Source organism: Erpetoichthys calabaricus, chromosome 5 (genome assembly GCF_900747795.2).
Source record: "Erpetoichthys calabaricus chromosome 5, fErpCal1.3, whole genome shotgun sequence".
In the NCBI taxonomy this organism is placed as follows: domain Eukaryota; kingdom Metazoa; phylum Chordata; class Cladistia; order Polypteriformes; family Polypteridae; genus Erpetoichthys; species Erpetoichthys calabaricus.
The window spans coordinates 226,358,738-226,373,065 of NC_041398.2; positions in this window are offsets into that span (position 1 = coordinate 226,358,738).

Genomic DNA, 14,328 nt, shown 5'->3' on the forward strand with positions numbered 1-14,328 from the left:
AAAATATGGTGGTGGTAGTGTGATGGTCTGGGGTTGTTTTGCTGCTTCAGGACCTGGAAGGCTTTCTGTGATAGATGGAACCATGAATTCTACTGTCTACCAAAAAATCCTGAAGGAGAATGTCCGGCCATCTGTTCGTCAACTCAAGCTGAAGCGATCTTGGGTGCTGCAACAGGACAATGACCCAAAACACACCAGCAAATCCACCTCTGAATGGCTGAAGAAAAACAAAATGAAGACTTTGGAGTGGCCTAGTCAAAGTCCTGACCTGAATCCAATTGAGATGCTATGGCATGACCTTAAAAAGGCGGTTCATGCTAGAAAACCCTCAAATAAAGCTGAATTACAACAATTTTGCAAAGATGAGTGGGCCAAAATTCCTCCAGAGCGCTGTAATAGACTCATTGCAAGTTATCGCAAACGCTTGATTGCAGTTATTGCTGCTAAGGGTGGCCCAACCAGTTATTAGGTTCAGGGGGCAATTACTTTTTCACACAGGGCCATGTAGGTTTGGATTTTTTTTTCTCCCTAAATAATAAAAACCACCATTTACAAACTGCATTTTGTGTTTACTTGTGTTATATTTGACTAATGGTTAAATGTGTTTGATGATCAGAAACATTTTGTGTGACAAACATGCAAAAGAATAAGAAATCAGGAAGGGGGCAAATAGTTTTTCACACCACTGTAAATATATATATATATAAATATATATATATATATATATATATATATATATATATATATATATATATATATATATATATATATATATATATATATATATATACAGTATATATATATATATATATATATATATATATATATATATATATATATATATATACAGTGCATCCGGAGAGTATATTTCCACATTTTGTTATGTTACAGCCTTATTCCAAAATGGATTAAATTCATTTTTTTCCTCAGAATTCTACACACGCACCCCATAATGACAACGTGAAAAAAGTTTACTTGAGGTTTTTGCAAATTTATTAAAAATAAAAAAACTGAGAAATCCCATGTACATAAGTATTCACAGCCTTTGCTCAATACTTTGTTGATGCACCTTTGGCAGCAATTACAGCCTCAAGTCTTTTTGAATATGATGCCACAAGCTTGGCACACCTATCCTTGGCCAGTGTCGCCCATTCCTCTTTGCAGCACCTCTCAAGCTCCATCAGGTTGGATGGGAAGCGTTGGTGCACAGCCATTTTAAGATCTCTCCAGAGATGTTCAATCGGATTTAAGTCTGGGCTCTGGCTGGGCCACTCAAGGAAATTCACAGAGTTGTCCTGAAGCCACTCCTTTGATATCTTGGCTGTGTGCTTAGGGTCGTTGTCCTGCTGAAAGATGAATTGTCTCCCCAGTCTGAGGTCAAGAGTGCTCTGGAGCAGGTTTTCATCCAGGATGTCTCTGTACATTGCTGCAGTCATCTTTCCCTTTATCCTGACTAGTCTCCCAGTTCCTGCCGCTGAAAAACATCCCCACAGCATGATGCTGCCACCACCATGCTTCACTGTAGGGATGGTATTGGTGATGAGCGGTGCCTGGTTTCCTCCAAACGTGACGCCTGGCATTCACACCAAAGAGTTCAATCTTTGTCTCATCAGACCAGAGAATTTTCTTTCTCATGGTCTGAGAGTCCTTCAGGTGCCTTTTGGCAAACTCCAGGCGGACTGCCATGTGCCTTTTACTAAGGAGTGTCTTCTGTCTGGCCACTATACCATACAGGCCTGATTGGTGGATTGCTGCAGAGATGGTTGTCCTTCTGGAAGGTTCTCCTCTCTCCACAGAGGACCTCTGGAGCTCTGACAGAGTAACCATCGGGTTCTTTGTCACCTCCCTGACTAAGGCCCTTCTCCCCCGATCGCTCAGTTTAGATGGCCAGCCAGCTCTAAGAAGAGTCCTGGAAGTTTCGAACTTCTTCCACTTATGGATGCTGGAGGCCACTGTGCTCATTGGGACCTTCAAAGCAGCAGAAATTTTTCTGTAACCTTCCCCAGATTTGTGCCTCGAGACAATCCTGTCTCGGAGGTCTACAGACAATTCCTTTGACTTCATGCTTGGTTTGTGCTCTGATATGAACTGTTAACTGTGGGACCTTATATAGACAGGTGTGTGCCTTTCCAAATCATGTCCAATCAACTGAATTTACCACAGGTGGACTCCAATGAAGCTGCAGAAACATCTCAAGGATGATCAGGGGAAACAGGATGCACCTGAGCTAAATTTTGAGCTTCATGGCAAAGGCTGTGAATACTTATGTACATGTGCTTTCTCAATTTTTTTATTTTTAATAAATTTGCAAAAATCTCAAGTAAACTTTTTTCACGTTGTCATTATGGGGTGTTGTTTGTAGAATTCTGAGGAAAAAAATGAATTTAATGCATTTTGGAATAAGGCTGTAACATAACAAAATGTGGGAAAAGTGATGCGCTGTGAATACTTTCTGGATGCACTGTATATAGGGAAGCAAAGGTTTGTGATACGGTTTGCATATTTGTAGTTGGAGATCCACAAAGGGAGAGAATAAATCACGTATTATAAAGCAGTTTTAATTCCTGAGCTTTCAAAAACAACCAGCTGAACGATTTCTACGACCACATCAACACAATATTCCCTGCAATCCAATTCACCATGGAAAAAGAAAAAAATTGACGCATCAATTTCCTGGACATCTCCATTGAAAGAAGTAACGACTCCACCCTGATCACAAGTCTCTACCGTAAGAAATGCTATTCAGACAAGATATTACACTTTGCCAGCAATCACCCAGCATCTCATAAACAGAGCTGTATTAAGACTTTATTCAGAAGAATTCACACCCATTGTAATAGGAAGGAGACAAAAACGAACGAAAGACGCTATCTTTTCCATCTTTTCACTTCAAACGGCTACCCAAAAACATTCATTAAACAATGCCTACATAGGAGACGCCAGAGAACCCAGCAAACAGTCGACTACAATCTGACCCCCCATCCCACCTGGCACACACTTCCTAATCATCATGGAGTGTCAGAAGGCGCAGCACATATCCTGTCCAAATTAGGCATCAGAATACCACACAAACCCACAAACAATCTGCACACCGTCCTTTTTAATGCCAAAAACAAGAAATCAGCAGCAGAAACACAAACACAGTTTATAGCATTCCATACAGTTCTTGTCCAGTGGTATACATAGGACAAACGTCAAAAAGAATCGCAACACGTATACAGGAGCATCAAAACGCCATCAGAAGGAACGACTCACGATCACTGATTTATACACACACAAATTCAACCGGACATTCATTTAACTGGGACGATGTACAAGTAAGATTTAAGGCCAGTTGGCTATCAAACGAAAACGCCATTAACAGACATTTGGACATAAACCCAGCATATTCAAACTTAATTAGAAGAACATCCTCATAATAAATAAAACTCTACGACCAACACCCCTCTAACCCCACCTCATTACCCCCACCTTGCACACACTCACCTACCCCCCCCTAATTTTGCTATATATTGCCTTTGATTCTTGTATGTCTAAGCATTATCCTCTGATGACGGCTCCTGGCAGGAGCTGAAAGCTCAGGAAGAAAAACTACTTTATGATACGTGATTCATTTTCTCCCTTTGTGGATCTCCAGCTACAAATTACAGTAATCCCTCGCTATATCGCGCTTCGCCTTTCGCGGCTTCACTCCATCACGGATTTTATATGTAAGCATATTTAAATATATATCGCAGATTTTTTGCTGGTTCGCGGATTTCCGCGGACAATGGGTCTTTTAATTTCTGGTACATGCTTCCTCAGTTGGTTTGCCCAGTTGATTTCATACAAGGGACGCTATTGGCAGATGGCTGAGAAGCTACCCAACTTACTTTCTCTCTCTCTTGCGCTGACTTTCTCTGATCCTGACGTAGGGGGATTGAGCAGGGGGGCTGTTCGCACACCTAGACGATACGGACGCTCGTCTAAAAATGCTGAAAGATTATCTTCACGTTGCTACCTTCTGTGCAGCTGCTTCCTGAAGCGACATGCTGCACGGTGCTTCGCACACTTAAAAGCTCGAAGGGCACGTATTGATTTTTGATTGTTTGTTTTTCTCTGTCTCTCTCTCTCTCTCTCTCTCTTTGTCTGCTCCTGACGGAGGGGGTGTGAGCTGCCGCCTTCAACAGCTTTGTGCCGCGGTGCTTCGCATACTTAAAAGCCAAACAGCCCTATTGATTTGTTTGCTTTTCTCTATCTCTCTGACATGCTCTGCTCCTGACGCGCACTCCTTTGAAGAGGAAGATATGTTTGCATTCTTTTAATTGTGAGACGGAACTGTCATCTCTGTCTTGTCATGGAGCACAGTTTAAACTTTTGAAAAAGAGACAAATGTTTGTTTGCAGTGTTTGAATAACGTTCCTGTCTCTCTACAACCTCCTGTGTTTCTGCGCAAATCTGTGACCCAAGCATGACAATATAAAAATAACCATATAAACATATAAACATATGGTTTCTACTTCATGGATTTTCTAATTTCGCGGGTGGCTCTGGAACGCAACCCCCGCGATGGAGGAGGGATTACTGTATTATATATATATATATATATATATATATATATATATATATATATATATATATATATATATATATATATGTACATATATACTAGGGGGATCCACACCCTGCTCGCTTTGCTTGCCCACCCCGGGGTTTGGTTAACCGGATAAACAATTTAAAGAGACTGCTATTTTCATTTCATTCATTTTCATTCATTTTTTATTTCTTGATATTTGCCAGTAATAAAGCTGTAGTGAATACGTTATTCCCCCTACCCCCCCCGGGGCGCACTACACGCTGCGTGTCGATCATTTAAAAGCCTGTACAGCAGCTGTCCATTTGTCTCACTTCCTTGTCTCACGGAACGTTAAAGTGTCTCAGAGAAAATCACATCTCGACTCAAGATTTTTTTTATTATAATAGATATACTGTATATATATTGTCACACACGTGTGAATAGGAGGCAGCTGAAGGGCTTGAAGAATAATGGTAACACATCTGCCCAGGGGGTGGCGGGGTGCACTACTGCTCTTTCTAAGTTCCCTGCAGACCTTTCCCGGGGAATCCCACCGGGAGCCATTGCCTCGACTTGGAACATGCTACTTCCAGCCCCGGCCCCGAGGACGACATCACTACCCCCAGACTTCCTATAAAGCCTCACTCCCTTCCTCTGGAATTCAGTTCTGTTTTGGACTCTGTCTTGTAAACTTGACTTACATTCAAACTTTTACTTTTGCAGCCAGGATACAGATTATACGGGGTGCTGCCCCAAACCTTTGCCATGTCTCATGTCTCTTCTTGTCACAATATATATATATATACAGTATATATATGTTTTGATTTCCTTGTTGCATTTTATACATTTATGGTTGGGAAAATCATTTAACTTACCTGTTACAAGTTAAAGCATTGGGAGGACTGAGGTGCAGATTCCCTTGTCCTCTTCAGCTTGCATTCAATCAGCCAGTGACAGCAACTGTCTACCTGCACGTGCGATCTGCTGGTGCTTCATTAACTTGTACTGGGGGTGTGTTTGCAGTTAGTAGTAGCTATTGGAAGTGAAGTTGGTGTAACTTCTGCCAAGACAAAACTGTCACAGTAAACTAATTTGTACCTGAAGTCACTCAGAATGTTTCTTAGTTTTAAGATAAATGAGTTCAAAAATTCACCAATGCTTTTCAATCAGAGATTTTGAAATTTTGTAAATGTTGTATAGCGTGATATGTTGGAGATATTGCAACGAAAAAGGAACTGTTTTGACAACTTTCTTTGAAGAACAAGCGCATCGCATTTCAAAAACATTGGTCCACAAAGTGGCTGAGACACAGACGGATTGACATGAACTGGGCTACAGCAATACACGCTTTGTGCATTATATAAGTATACATGCATCCTTTTTGATGTCAGTGGATTGGCTGAATATAAAGGACTGTTCTGGGGCAATAATTAATCTGATGTGTAACCAGAAGCAGAACAACAGAAAAGCCAACAATATCAGGTTAACTAATTCACTCATATTAGACAACCAAAAGCTACACTGTTAAAAGTGAAACCTTGCAACAAATTACTTCAGTTTTTCACACTTATTTTTAAGTTGGGTTAATTAATGTTGTTACTATTAGTTGAACTTAAATATATTATTCAAACCAGCATACTTTCCTAAAATCTGTCCAAAACCAAATCTTAATTTAATGATGTTTACTATATGTCCAAACAATAAATCAGATTAAAATCAATGATATTGGGGGTAACTAATACTCAAATAGCTATTCACACTGCATCATCACAAACAATGAATAATACCGAAGACTTTTTCATTTATTTCAGATGACTGCACATTTTGTGTAATCATAACATTAACATCTGTTGTAAAGGAGGCAAAAAAAAAATATACACTTGTGACATAGGGTGGGCAAAAAATTTCCCAGTGTATCAAAAAAGCATCATAAATCAGCATCCACAACCACACAAAATCCACAGCATTTGGAAAAAATCAGTTTATTAAAAGTCTTCAACTTTCCTTCCAACAGTACAAAGGTGAGGAGATCCCTTAGACCACAATGCAACAAATGGGGCAAATCTTTACGCAAATATACTCTGTTAAAAATGATTTGTCAGATTTACTCTATAAAACTATAGAAACCTATTACAAGCATTATTATTGAGAAAAATTCAACTATTTTTATATTTAAGCAAAGTCAATTTTTAATTCATATATACAATGTACTTATTTGAAATAAGTTTAAAACAACAGCATTAAAAATAATTTCTTGGATGTACCAAATATGACACCTATTCTTTTTTATTTAAGTGTCCTAATTTAACACAAACATGTAGATCTAACATATTCATCTCACATTATTATATACTCAAAAAATATAACTTAATTTTCTGCGTCTTTTTTTGTCCATCATGAATGTATATTTGGTTTAATTATAATTCAATTAGCCACTTATGCTATGTCAACAGAAACAGTTAAGTATATGGGAAAGTTTTTCTTATACAGTAATCCCTCCTCCATCGCGGTGGTTGCGTTCCAGAGCCACCCGCGAAATAAGAAAATCCGCGAAGTAGAAACCATATGTTTATATGGTTATTTTTATATTGTCATGCTTGGGTCACAGATTTGCGCAGAAACACAGGAGGTTGTAGAGAGACAGGAACGTTATTCAAACACTGCAAACAAACATTTGTCTCTTTTTCAAAAGTTTAAACTGTGCTCCATGACAAGACAGATATGACAGTTCCGTCTCACAATTAAAAGAATGCAAACATATCTTCCTCTTCAAAGGAGTGTGCGTCAGGAGCAGAGAATGTCAGAGAGATAGAGAAAAGCAAACAAATCAATAGGGCTGTTTGCTTTTAAGTATGCGAAGCACCGCGGCACAAAGCTGTTGAAGGCGGCAGCTCACACCCCCTCCGTCAGGAGCAGACAAAGAGACAGAGAGAGAGAGAGATAGAGAGAGAGAGAGAGACAGAGTTTGTTTTTCAATCAAAAATCAATACGTACCCTTCGAGCTTTTAAGTATGCGAAGCTCCGTGCAGCATGTCGTTTCAGGAAGCAGCTTCACAAAAGATAGCAATGTGAAGATAATCTTTCAGCATTTTTAGACGAGCGTCCGTATTGTCTAGGTGTGCGAACAGCCCCCCTGCTCGATCCCCCTACGTCAGGATCAGAGAAAGTCAGCACAAGAGAGACAGAGAAAAGTAAGTTGGGTAGCTTCTCAGCCATCTGCCAATAGCGTCCCTTGTATGAAATCAACTGAGCAAACCAACTGAGGAAGCATGTACCAGAAATTAAAAGACCCATTGTCCGCAGAAATCCGCGAACCAGCAAAAAATCCGCGATATATATTTAAATATGCTTACATATAAAATCCGCGATGGAGTGAAGCCGTGAAAGGCAAAGCGCGATATAGCGAGGGATTACTGTATTTTGATCACTTTGATATTAATACTGTACAGGTGCTGGTCATAAAATTAGAATATCATGACAAAGTTGATTTATTTCAGTAATTCCATTCAAAAAGTGAAACTTGTATATTAGATTCATTCATTACACACAGACTGATTTATTTCAGATGTTTATTTCTTTTAATGTTGATGATTATAACTGACAACTAATGAAAGTCCCAAATTCAGTATCTCGGAAAATTAGAATATCAATTAAGACCAATGCAAAAAAAGGATTTTTAGAAATGTTGGCCAACTGAAAGGTATGAACATGAAAAGTATGAGCATGTACAGCACTCAGTATTTAGTTGGGCCTCCTTTGGCCTGGATTACTGCAGCAATGCGGCGTGGCATGGAGTCGATCAGTCTGTGGCACTGCTCAGGTGTTATGAGAGCCCATGTTGCTCTGATAGTGGCCTTTAGCTCTTCTGAATTGTTGGGTCTGGCATATTGCATCTTCCTCTTCACAATACCCCATAGAAATTCTATGGGGTTAAGGTCAGGCGAGTTTGCTGGCCAATCAAGAACAGGGATACCATGGTCCTTAAACCAGGTACTGGTAGCTTTGGCACTGTGTGCAGGTGCCAGGTCCTGTTGGAAAATGAAATCTGCATCTCCATAAAGTTCGTCAGTAGCAGGAAGCATGAAGTGCTCTAAAACTTCCTGGTAGACGGCTGCGTTGACCTTGGACCTCAGAAAACACAATGGACCAACACCAGCAGATGAAATGGCACCCCAAACCATCACTGACTGTGGAAACTTTACACTGGACCTCACGCAACGTGGATTCTGTGCCTCTCCTCTCTTCCTCCAGACTCTGGGACCTTGATTTCCAAAGGAAATGCAAAATTTACTTTCATCAGAGAACATAACTTTGGACCACTCAGCAGAAGTCCAGTCCTTTTTGTCTTTAGCCCAGGCGAGACGCTTCTGATGCTGTCTCTTGTTCAAGAGTGGCTTGACACAAGGAATGCGACAGCTGAAACCCATGTCTTGCATACGTCTGTGCGTGGTGGTTCTTGAAGCACTGACTCCAGCTGCAGTCCACTCTTTGTGAATCTCCCCCACATTTTTGAATGCGTTTTGTTTCACAATCCTCTCCAGGGTGCGGTTATCCCTATTGCTTGTACACTTTTTTTGTACCACATCTTGTCCTTCCCTTCTCCTCTCTATTATTGTGCTTGGACACAGAGCTCTGTGAACAGCCAGCCTCTTTAGCAATGACCTTTTGTGTCTTGCCCTCCTTGTGCAAGGTGTCAATGGTCATCTTTTGGACAACTGTCAAGTCAGCAGTCTTCCCCATGATTGTGTAGCCTACAGAACTAGACTGAGAGACCATTTAAAGGCTTTTTCAGGTGTTTTGAGTTAATTAGCTGATTAGAGTGTGGCACCAGGTGTCTTCAATATTGAACCTTTTCACAATATTCTAATTTTCCGAGATACTGAATTTTGGACTTTCATTACTTGTCAGTTAGAATCATCAACATTAAAAGAAATAAACATTTGAAATACATCAGTCTGTGTATAATGAATGAATCTAATATTTCACTTTTTGAATGGAATTACTGAAATAAATCAACTTTGTCATGATATTCTAATTTTATGACCAGCACCTGTATATCTGCTGTATAGGAGGCTTTCCTGACGTAGGGTGGGCAATAAATTTGCCAGTATATCAAAAAATGTATCATAAATCAGCTTCCAGAACCACAACCCAAAACACCTGGCATTCAGAAAAACAATTTAATAAAAGTCTTTAACTTTCCTTCCAACTGCACAAAGGTGTGGAGAATCCTTGGCCCACAATGCAACAAAAGGGGCGGATCTTTATGCAAAATAAGGACAGTCACGTGCATAAAACAAGTTTATTTTAAGTTCAATCGAATTATTTCAACTGTGTCTCATGACAATGGGCACACTGTGTTTTGAGTATTAAAAGTGTTAATTCAAAGATTAACATAAAATAAATGAGTAAAGATGGCAATCTCCGAGGCTGATTACACATCATTTAAAAGAAAATAAGTGAATGCTTTTGTTTAACATAATTTAGCTGTGTTAATGTAACTTCAAAGAGAAATATGTCAAGGTAACTAGAACAATCTATGTAATAGCCACGACACATTCTGCTATATCTGTGGCGAATATAGACTTGCGGCTCAGAGATGTTGGATGACTGCTCTTGTAAAGAAAGCTTATCATCTGTATTTCGACTGCAAAACTGGTGATCAAGACAAGGAATGGGCGCCTCACATTTGCTGTGCGACATGTGCTGCCATTTGCTGTTCTGATGATATGGCGAGAACAGAAAGATCATGTGATGGACTGTTACTTCTGTTTGACTAATGTGTCTGGTTTCTCTGCCAAAAACAAGAAGTCAATTGAATATCCTAATCTGCCTTCAGCAATGAGATATGTGCGACATGACTAGAGTCTTTCAAATACTGAAACCACCAGAGGATTGGACCTTAGACGAACCAGATGGAAAAAACTGCAATGCAGGGTACTGACAGTGACATTGACCCGGATTCTGAACTGCGCTCATCAGACGATCCACATCTGATAACACAGTCCAAATTGAACGATTTGGTCAGAGATATGGGTCTGTCAAAAGCAAAAGCCGTGCTGCTGGGTTCAAGACTACAGGAATGGTGTTTGCTGTCACCAGGTATGAAAATTTCTGTGTTTCGAGGTCGACATCATGATATAACCAAATTTTTTGCACAAGTCGACAATCTCTGTTTCTGTTGTGACACTGAAGGATTGTTCTCGGCCTTGGGTTGTGATCACAACCCGGAAGAGTGGCATCTCATCATTGATTCGTCAATGTTAAGCCTGAAAGTTGTTTTGCTACACAATGGCAGCGTTTATCCTTCAGTACCTGTTGGCTATGCAGAACACTTGAAAGAAACATATGAGAATATGGAACTGTTGCTGAAGCACGTCCAGTATAGCAGGTACAACTGGAATATCTGTGGAGATCTTAAAGTCGTTGATCTGTTACTAGGACTGCAGCTCGGCTATACAAAGTACTGTTGTTTCATCTGTGAATGGGACAGCCATGCCAAAGAGTTGCACTATTCTCGACAGAACTGGCCACTCCATAAAACATTGGTTCCAGGACAGAAAAATGAGGCACATGAATCGCTTGTCGACCTGGCAAAGATATTTTTGCCTCCTCCTCACATAAAACTGGGACTCATGAAGAATTTCGTGAAAGCACTGAACAAGGAAGGCAAAGGTTTTCGTTATTTAAGACAGATGTTCCCAAGAATAATTGATGCCAAGATCAAAGTGGGCATTTTTGTTGGCCCCCAGATCAGACATGTTATGAGTGACAAACGGTTTGAAGATCTGTTAGGTGGACTGGAAAAAATTGCCTGGAAAGCCTTCAAAGACTTGACAATTTTCTGGGCAATTACAGAGCCCCAAACTACATTCAGCTGGTAGACAAACTTCTCAAAGCATACAAGACAATGAAGAGAAACATGTCACTCAAGATTCATTTCCTCCACTCACACCTGGACTTCTTCCCCACAAATCTCGGTGCTGTCAGTGACGAACAAGGTGAAAGGTTTCACCAGGACATTGCTACGATGGAGAAACAATACCAGGGCAACTGGAATCCGTAAATGCTTGCTGACTACTGTTGGACACTGCAACGTGATGCACCAGACATTGAATAGAAAAGAAAATCAGGAGCAAAACACTTTTAATTCTGTTGAATTTAATAGCTTATGTGAAACATAAACATGACTAAATACGTTATTGTCAGTAAACATATAAATGTCTATTTCTCAGAGTTCCTACGTGATGCAGTAAAACCAAACTATATTTGTGCATACTGTCGCACGTGGCCAGGATTACTACCTGGCCGGGACGCCAGAAAGGACCGGAAGGTGGCAAGAATAACTTCTGGGCCACGAGGACACAACTGCCACGGAGCAGGAGAGGACCACGGGAAAGGAGAACGAACTGTCGGACTTGTTGGGACCCGTGGCCACCGCCTGGGGGCGCTTTACACCTCGTGGGACCTGGATGTTGTTACTTCCACCACACTCTGCAAGATGGCGGAGGGATCGGCCAGGGACGCCTGGAGTGTTTCCGGGGCAAAGGGCAGCACTTCCGCCACACCAGGAAGTGCTGCAAGATGGACGTCATCAGCCACCTGGAGCACATCCGGGCAGGGATAAAAGGGGCCGACTCCTTGCTGTCATTGAGCCAGAGTCGGGAGTGGGAGAAGGACGAAGCTCCCTGGAGGAGTAGAGGCGGCAAAGGACTGAGACAGAGTATTGAGTGGTGATTATTGCTGAGTGCATTGTGTGTTAGTGAGGAACTGTTTATTTAATGGAAAATAAAAGTGTGTCTTTTATAAAGATGTGGTCTCCGACTGGTGGTGTCCGGGCAACTATCACAATGGCGCCCGAACAGGGACCTCCCACTTGCTATCAAGAGGGGGACCCACTAAATAAATTTTTTGTGAACTGCCCGGTACCCCAGTCAGCCACGAACACGCCCGGTATGGCGCCGGTCCACACACGCACCGCGGGCGTTCCGCGAATCGCCCTGAGGCTGCCAGAGACTCTCTAGTGTGCTGCTTTCCACCCAAGGGGGTTGAGAGGGGCCAGCCAAGGCAGAGGAGAAGGGGATTCCCCAGCGTCCGTCGTCGCCGGAGGGACTGCAGAAGGCATCAGCACTGAATTGTCAGGTGGAGTGTGCCTGGAACCGTGTCAGTGGCTGGAGGGTGCCTGTCTTGTCCGCGAAGCCGGGACGGCGTCGCTAGAGGAAGGGGAGGATCCACGGCGTCTCAAGAAGCCGAGGCAGAATGGCTGCAAGGAGTCTCACAGATCCTTTGGGGGAAGAGAGCAGATGGCTGAAGACCGGAAGTCCCGGCCCGTGACAGGCGAGAGATTGGACGACGTGTGCCGTGTGCCCGTCGGTAATTGGCTGAAGACGGGGCAGGCGAACGTCCGTCTCGAGCAAGGGGAGGGTCCGGTGGAACCCGGAAGAAAGCTCCAAGAAAAGTCGGTGAGTAGGAACGATTTACAATTAAATCCTCCATTGGCTGAGACTGTATTTTTACCTACAGATCCAAAGGAATCGGAGACGTGGCTTCGATTAGCGCAGGGGATCATGCAGGTAGAAAACGACCTCCGTGTACTTAAAGAAAAGCTGGAGAGGAAGGCGGTCGCGTCACAACAGACCGAACATCACAGGGCGGAAGGGTGCGACGCTGGAATCTTTGGCTGGAGGTTTGTCAAGGTAAAGGTAAGCAAAACCGTTACCGGAGAAAAAAAGGGAGGTGCGAGCGAATTCGTTCCTGGATCGCGTGGTTACAGGGACTTAGTAGATGCATCTCCGACAGAGGGAGAAAAAAGAAGAGCTGATCGCTGGGAAGGGGTGGAGCCAGGACGCTGGCTGACTAGTGCCCAGGGTCCTAGTGCTCTACTTCCAAAGCCAGCATCACGCTCGCGTTTATTTGTGGTGAGAATAAGAAGGGCTGATCGTTGGGAAGGAGGGGAGCCAGGACGCCGGCTAACTAGTGCCCAGGGTCCTAGTGCTCTACCGCCAGAGCCAGCATCACGCTCACGTCAGTTTGTAGGGGCACAGGCGGCAAGGGGTCTTTTCCTCTTCCATAGGAAGACCCAGGCCGTCAGAAAGCCCCAGAGGAATAGGGAGAATCGGAGGAGGAAAGCCGGTTCTTCCTACAGTGTGAGTAGTAAGTGCATGAGCACACGTAAGGGGACAAACGGTCCTCTACAGGAGCTGTGGGGTGCTCCTCAGTCAGCAAGAGCGATTTCCCTAAGTACCCGGAGGATGGGGAGTGGAAACAAATGGAGCGGGTGCCAAGGTTTTGGCAACCAGAGTGCTGGTCACAGGGGGGAGCGTTGGCCCTATTCCAGAGTACAGAAAGCCAAACAGTGGCGTCAGGGCAACGTCTCCGCCCCGGTGTCTGTTTTGTTTTATACAGGGCCAAGCCAGGAAGAACAAAGATTGCCCGCTTCGTTGTACACTCGCGGGACAAGCCGCTTCGAAGGACTGTTCTTCGCTGGAAAGGGGGCACTGTCGCACGTGGCCAGGATTATTACCTGGCCAGGACGCCAGAAAGGACAGGAAGATGGCAAGAATAACTTCCGGGCCACGAGGACACAACTGCCACGGAGCAGGAGAGGACCACGGGAAAGGAGAACGAACTGTCGGACTTGTTGGGACCCGTGGCCACCGCCTGGGGGCGCTTTACACCTCGTGGGACCCGGATGTTGTTACTTCCACCACACTCTGCAAGATGGCGGAGGGATCGGCCAGGGACGCCCGGAGTGTTTCCGGGTCAAAGGGCAG